Consider the following 7,797-nt stretch of genomic DNA (forward strand, 5'->3'; position numbering starts at 1 on the left):
TTATTACTATTCACAGTTTACTTTCATGTTCCCATCGATGTTAATATTTTGACTTCTTTTCAGTAATAATAACACGTATCAAGAGCTTTTAACTTCCATCTGAATATAAAATTGACTTCGTAAATTATAAAGTATAAGGGAAGTAATTTAGATCACTTCCGGTTTGAACATTTTCATGATTCGCTGTATTCTTATGATTAAATTTCTTTGAAAATTATCTTTGACATTGAAGAGAAACCGCGAAAGTAGACAAATATCTTATTACATTTTGATGGCCTCAACCCCCCCCCCTCCTTCTCTTCCCCTCCACCTCCCCCCTGCCATGTTACCTGCCGAAGATCCAATTAATCGGAACTCCTCAACTCGCATAACTTATTATCCAAGACAAAACTTAATTTGGTAAAAGAATTAAAGTTCAATTATTTTCTTACTAAAACGATTAATTAAATGTAGAGTTTTTATGAAATAATTATAGGAGGTTGGTAGAAAACGCTTTATACAGTTGATATTGCAAGCCTCCGTGGCGCAATGGTTAGCGCGTTCGGCTGTTAACCGAAAGGTTGGTGGTTCGAGCCCACCCGGGGGCGGCGGATATATCTACTTTTTATTTATCATTTACAAATAACCTCTTATCCACTTTTACCGTTTGCTGACATAAAAATGTATTGATACCGACATGGATTTTCAACATTGTAAGAAAGATGTGTCAGGATCGAATGTACCGACGTAAATAATTTTATGCTATAAATCTTTCTTTTTTCTTTATATCTCGGCTTGAAATTTATGGTTTATTATAAAATTTGTTCGCGTGTCGTGAAATTAAAACTGGCGAGTTCCGCATCGCACAATACATAATGTGATGTATATAATATCCCAACTCTTATGTACAATGGCACACGCACAATGTAGGCACAAGCTCCCTTATTTCCGTATTATCGTAATAACAAATGAGAATTGCCCTTTTTATATCTTATCTTCTTTTGAATATCTTATTCAATGACTGGAAGACAATCGTACGCCCTCTACTGGAGGAGCAGTTGGATATTAAAATTTGACAAAGGTTTTTAATTTCCTGATGTTTTTAAAAATAGCTAATAAGAATACTGGTCTTTCTCTATTTTCTGATTTTATAAAACTGAGTATTTATTTGGCTTATATCGTTCGATAAATATTTCATAGAGTAAGACTGTCACTTACCTCTATAAATGGACTGGCTATAAGACGTAGAATTTTGTGCGTTTTTGAGATCCGCCATTTTGGCGCTTATAACGGTTTGTAGCGGTGGCGCGTATTGGAACTACATGATATAGATAGAATTAACTGTCATGTAACATAAACATGTACGTTTTAATTGGAACAAAGCAAAAGCTGTAATTTCCAAGAAATCGCCTATACATTTATAGAGATCAGTGGTCTGTATACAAAAGCCATTACTGGTCGTCAATAGATTATCTATGGAGCTGGCTTAACGCCAACTTGTACATAATGCTTTATATTATACATATGTATAAATCTAAATAAATTTATACGCCAAGTAAAAACTCTATTTTCGTTGTCTAATCCTATTTTTGTGTTTACTAAAAGTCACAATTTTTTTGGGTTATTATTTCCATTTAAATTAACGATTAGAAGTAAGGAAAAATATTAAGTATTACTTACACACAAATAAAATTCACTTGTGCTCAAAATACTATCGACACAGGAAACATTGTGTAAATGACAAACAATGCAATGGTTGCTATTATAATGAACTAAGAAAACAACTTTGCAAAAAGTTGTGCATAAAACTGCTATACAAAGAGTTGAATTTAATCAAGAAAAGAAGAAAGACAGTAAATATAGAGAAAACAGTATTTTAGCCAACAAAAAACTAAGCGAGCGCTGGCTAATAGCAGAACAGGAACAAAGCGGCAACAGCAAGTCTCCACTACGACCACAAGCACTTAATTAACGAACATCATTCACAACACTTTGCATTGAAAAAGTCACAAAGAATAGGAATAGTTACTGAACCAATGAAATATTAACTTCCGTTTCGCTTTACGTACAGTTGCCAATTTTGCCCGCTAGATGGCTTCATCTAATACTTATAAACATGTGATATAATTAATGTTGCCTACAATATAACGTATGTAAGGATAAATTTACAAAAGATATATTTCAAAGCATTAAAGCCGCCGCAGAATCTTTTGATTTATTCATCCGCTGAGTTCCAATCAATTCAATTAAGTCTTAAAATTTCATTGTGTCGATTAATGGGAAAAGTTGGGGATGACTTATTAAGTTGGAAAGTAATCAGCTCCAGGCAATGTTTGTCGTCGTCACCCAGACCTCCCGCACCTCCCGCACCGTCCGCACAGCCTACATCTACTCTACGCATACAACTAATGCTAATTTTATCTATATTTACTGATGTATGTCCCTTCCACTGTGACAGTTTGAGGCATAAACTGATTCACAGATTCTAAAGTGTGGCTTCACATTCATAATATCATATTAAATCGCACTCTATGGTTTTTATTAAAATAATTACTAGTTTATCTCACAAAGCACTTTTATATAAGTATAAATAAAATAAAATAAAAAAATGTTGAGAAAATATTGCCTCATTTATGTAGCAGTATAAAGAAACACAATGGAGATTGTCTCTAAAAAGGCTTTAGTAGCGATATTAACAAAGAAAATATTGTCTATGATAGTTGCTTATTATGATGGCAGTTATTGTATTATCTATGCGAGACTTAATACCTACTTAATTTGAATTCCCGCCGCCGCCGCCGCTGCCACAGCCGCCACCGCGCTCAGCCCGGCTTGTGCTCCGCCATTGTACAATATGTCACCGGCACATCGGTACTCCGCGCCTCTCTAACTTGCCTAGGCAAACAAATACTCGACTTATTTCATATCAAACGAATCATGTCACTAATTGACGTACCATATTGCAACACTTTGTAAAGATATGCACTTTATCATGTTATTTTTTGTGCAAGAATAATCGCTATCTGGCGGCCACTGATTACAGATTCTTTTACGAATTGGAAAAATTTAACGCAGGCCTTTGCTAGTGATTTTTTTTCGAGCAAATTACTAACGGGCAGTGTTCACAATTTGCAGGCGACATATGTATATAACAAAGCTCAGCCTATCCGCTGGATTTGATTCCATTGACAAACATAGTGACTGGCTAATGGCAAATATTGAATGGATTTATTCACACAAATAATACATTTTCGAGTGAAAACAGTCGGTCTGTTGCACGCGCTCTTTGTTTGCTTAACATTTAAACAATATTAAGCGATTATACTTTGTCCATGCGTGAACAGTAGGTATACCATTATGAAAAGCAATATCATTGTGCCTTTTGCTTTGCTACAATAAATTTACTCTTATTTAACGATTGCCGGCAAAAATATATTTGTATATATATTTAAAATCTATTGAATTATTCAACAGAAAATAAGAGCAAGAAATATGCAAATTTTCCTGAGATTTATAGAATGTTATGAGACAATTTGTATGTTCATTATTTATTTTAATTTCATTAAATAGAATTTTTATTTATTTTTTATTCTTTGTACAATATTTATTTATGTACTATTTGAAAATATAATTTACGATTTACGATGACATAGTTGTGCTGACTGACACAAATTCGGCAAAGCGCCAACATTACACGGTACATATGAGTCAAGAGAAATTATTCAGAGATGACCTCTACACAATGATATGTATACTCTCGTCTGTCCGTATGTCGTTATTATACTGCAATATACAGCTGTTGTCAGACATCAAAAAACATCTATATGTCCCACATAAAAATACATTTACTCAAGCAAAAACTAAATAAGTAAAGCAGCGGAATTCGATAGTAAAATGTCAGAAAAGGCACAGTCTGTATTTTATATAATTTTTGCGCTAACATAATATGCAAATATGAACATTTAAACTTTTATTTCTTCAGTAAAAATACAATTATTGTAATCCAAAAAATACTCAGAAAAAAAAGGAAAAAAATTAAGTCGGTCTTCAAGCTTCATTCGTGCGGCTTTAACAGTTACCGTTTTTATAAATACTCCTTAAAAATAATATTGTTTGCTTCAACTTTATTTATCTTAGCTCATTATAATGTTTTATAATTAAAAGGAACTGAGTAAGTTTTATGTAATTAACTCGTATATTTACAAACTTATGTCATAGTGAGTATTCAAACATGATGACATTATAAAACATTGACTTTAGTAAATAATAAAACACGGAATATCACGCAAACAGCTTTTCTCCTTTAATTTTAAAAGTGTATGTTTAAATGTCAACTAACACATTACAAAATTAGGTTAAAACATAATAATACGAGTAATAATATTGTAATAGCCGAGAGAACTTCAGTAAAACCAAATAAAATGCAAGTAAAATCCTGCAGTTTGCTGCAAACTTTGCAAATTCACACGTACATCCGACAGTTAGCTTACTGCGATTGCTAATTTTCACCTCGTGTTAATGTTCTTAGCTAAAATATCTAGACTTTTATACGAAAAGTTTGCGTCACTGCGACCCTAGTCTGCAATAACAGAGCTAATGGCTTAAGATAATTGAAACAATTACTTTCTAGTTCTTAGGATAGTATAGGAAAAAAGAAGATAAATGGAAATAATTTAAAATTAATTTTCATTGTTTTTTTTTTGGTTTACTTAATCCGTTATTAATTGTTGTACTGTTTATAATACAAGAAAGTTTGTCAGTGTACAGGCAGTACCGGCGAGGCGGCGGTGTACACAGCTGAACGGTGTAACGCTGAAGAGTGGATAACGTTCGCGAAAGTAAACATGGACTAATTAAAACCTTTGTTTCTCGTTCATTACCGTCTGCGCGGGGTGCGGGGTGCGGGGCGGGGGGTGCGTGACGTAAGCAGCTCGCAATCCGTTTATCTGTAGAGGGCCGGCAGCTAAGCCGATTAACCTAATTTACATAATGTGCATTCATCATTTTATTTTACTTTGTACTCAGTAGGTTTATATAATTTGTTTACGTCGATACTGACAATTTATAGAGCAAAGTCGACATAGATCTTGTATGAGAAGACTTTGTATGGATATTATGAAAACTTGACTTTAATCAACAGTTGTAACACACTTAGGTACACATTACTGGTTAATTACTACACAATCTCTATTACAATGTAGAAAAGAAAATCTATTTAATATGCCTATTATAAAACATGTGAAAAGCGAAAGATTCGCTCTCTGACATATCATAATAAGTTTGATAATATTGTCTTAATTCATTTGTTTGGAACTTTTCCTTTGCTTCTGGCGGAGGCGGAGGCGGAGGCGGAGGCGGAGGCGGAGGCGGAGGCGGAGCACGTATTGTTAAAAGTTAAAGTTGGATTATAAACTAAATACAATGAATTTAAACTTTGTATAAATGAGTTTGTACCCGTTGTGGTGTGAGCAGTTACGCGGTCGGCATTTTAATTAAATCATTACAATTCGTTATCATTTGACTTGTGTACATTTTAAAACTGTTTGACATTATTTATATGAAGTAAAAGGGATTTTTATATTTGTGAATTTGACCTTGAATGAAGCTAGGGCTGGCAATAACAAAGGGCAATAAGATACAGTGCGCACACGACCTCATAAAAATAAATGGCATTTTTTATGCTCAGATACGATACATTTATCTGAGGCCTTCTTTTTATTGAAGAAAGTGTTTTATTTATTCGCGTCTACTGTTATTTGTACACATTCCAGCCATGCTTTATTATAATACAATTATCTTATATAATATATCTCTATAATTACAAGATAATATTATTTGTCATATTAATCATTGTATCTCTTGTTATATAAATAATACAGCTTCTGCCGCCGGCCATGATAGCTTGTTTTAATATCTACCGTGTACAGTCAGACGAATCCGCGGTGTATCACTTACAGAGAAGTTGCATTGATTCTTATGACGCGATAAACTCCGCCTCGTCTTACAAATGACCAATTAGGTAGCAGTGAGTTACACAATGACGGGATCGCAATAAAAAGCAATAATAGTATCACAGACCGACTTTTGTACAGACACATTTAAAAGCTGCTTTCTATTGAGTATTGTTCCCCGTTGTCGCATAATAGGTACAAAACGTTAAAACGGCTGTAGCTTTTCAAGTGGACCACGTCCAGGTTCTCCGACTGTACATTCTCGATTACATGTGTACATAATGTATGTATGACAGTTTATTTTTATCTGTTATTTTTTCATATATTACACATTCCCTAATCTATTAAAAACTTACTGACTGAAACATATTCCTGAACATAGTCCTTGATAACATTACCCTCGTATCATCCTGTCTGTAGGGCAAATGTAGATAGATTGTGAGGGCAATCGGTCGCTTCCTCGCTCAGTACAAATTAATTCCACTTTATTATGTTTGCTGCGAGTCCGGCGCGCTCTCTATTGAAGGGATTTAATTATGTTATATTATTCTGCACTCCTCGTTATATTTCATCTTATGACAATATTTATTTATTCTATAAAGTAACAAATATGATAATAAAAATAAGTCAAAATGTAACAAATGTCATGTAATTATTGTAACATATTAAAAGAATATAGTTAAATAATACAAGGAATTTTTTTTATCCAAGATTCATTTCGACCCCTTATTTCCGATATCATTAGGTACTACGCAAACTTTAGTTCAAGTGCTTACCAGCCTTAACCTCAGCTTGCACATAATTTACATATAAATTAACCCTTAAAGTGATACGCAAATGTTGACATGGTTACAACGGTTCCTACGCATAACGTCATAACTTAATTTTCAGCTAAATTCCTTTACGTGCTTTTCGAAATCTTCTAATTTCTGGATCTTCATATTGCTGAAATTTATATAAATACATATCTTGCTTAAATACTTATATGTCTTTGATGTACACTAAAATAGTTCTACTTAAAAATCTGATTATTTAAGTTACGTCTCTATGTGTGAGAGCCGTAGTATAACGAGTCATGTCTCAAAGCACTTGATTATGCAGTACCTAAATAGTAAAGGATCTAAGCTTAAACAAGATAAACCGTTACTCTGACTAAATTAAATTATATATTATATACTAAGGACATATAAATAAGTTGTTGTTTAAAAAAATATGTATTTACAATATAACTAGCCTCGTTACTTGAATCGTCAGCTTTCATCGTCCACCCGCTTGGGAATTCTTTGTTCAAGTAATTTATAATTTCTCATTAAAACGCTTTGATTACGTAGATTAGCAATTTAACTCTGTTATGTTATAACTAACACTCTTACGTATTCAATGATGATAAAGTCCTAAATCTAAAAGAAGTTCTAAAGCGGATAGTAAAATTGTCTTTATCACGATATGAAATGGAAAATAGTGTAAGCTGATATTTGACGAAAGATATGAGAATATTTTATGTCCAAAAATAGTGATATATTTTTTTCATTTCCATAAAGTTTATGGAAATGAAAAATATACTACGTTATAAGTTGGTAACATGTTAATATAGCTATCTCCCTCTCTCCGCTCTGTGCAGACAGAGACGGAAAACATCGCAAAATATAAAAAATAACGACGAGGAAACCAATAATTATTTTAGATATAAGTCTGACTGAAGTCGACCTTCAAATCCTACCCAATATATTATAATAATTATAAATGGTAAAATAAATATATTTGTTTGTTTGCTTGCACTACTTACAGCAGCTGTTTGATACAGCCAAGAAAAAATTGTACTTACCCATATCATTTTATAAAAACACACTTTTTTTCGTGTAAAGTT

The 7,797-nt window shown here is 33.0% G+C and overlaps 1 non-coding gene across 1 annotated transcript; it reads left to right on the forward strand.

The window, feature by feature from the left end:
- The first annotated feature begins 514 nt into the window (after nt 1–514).
- Nucleotides 515–587, forward strand: TRNAN-GUU (transfer RNA asparagine (anticodon GUU)). Its single transcript has one exon. It is a non-coding gene; the product is annotated as a tRNA-Asn (tRNA).
- The last annotated feature ends 7,210 nt before the right edge of the window (nt 588–7,797 follow it).

This window comes from Papilio xuthus, unplaced genomic scaffold (assembly GCF_000836235.2).
Source record: "Papilio xuthus unplaced genomic scaffold, Pxut_1.1 DF824888.1, whole genome shotgun sequence".
Classification (NCBI taxonomy): Eukaryota; Metazoa; Arthropoda; class Insecta; order Lepidoptera; family Papilionidae; genus Papilio; species Papilio xuthus.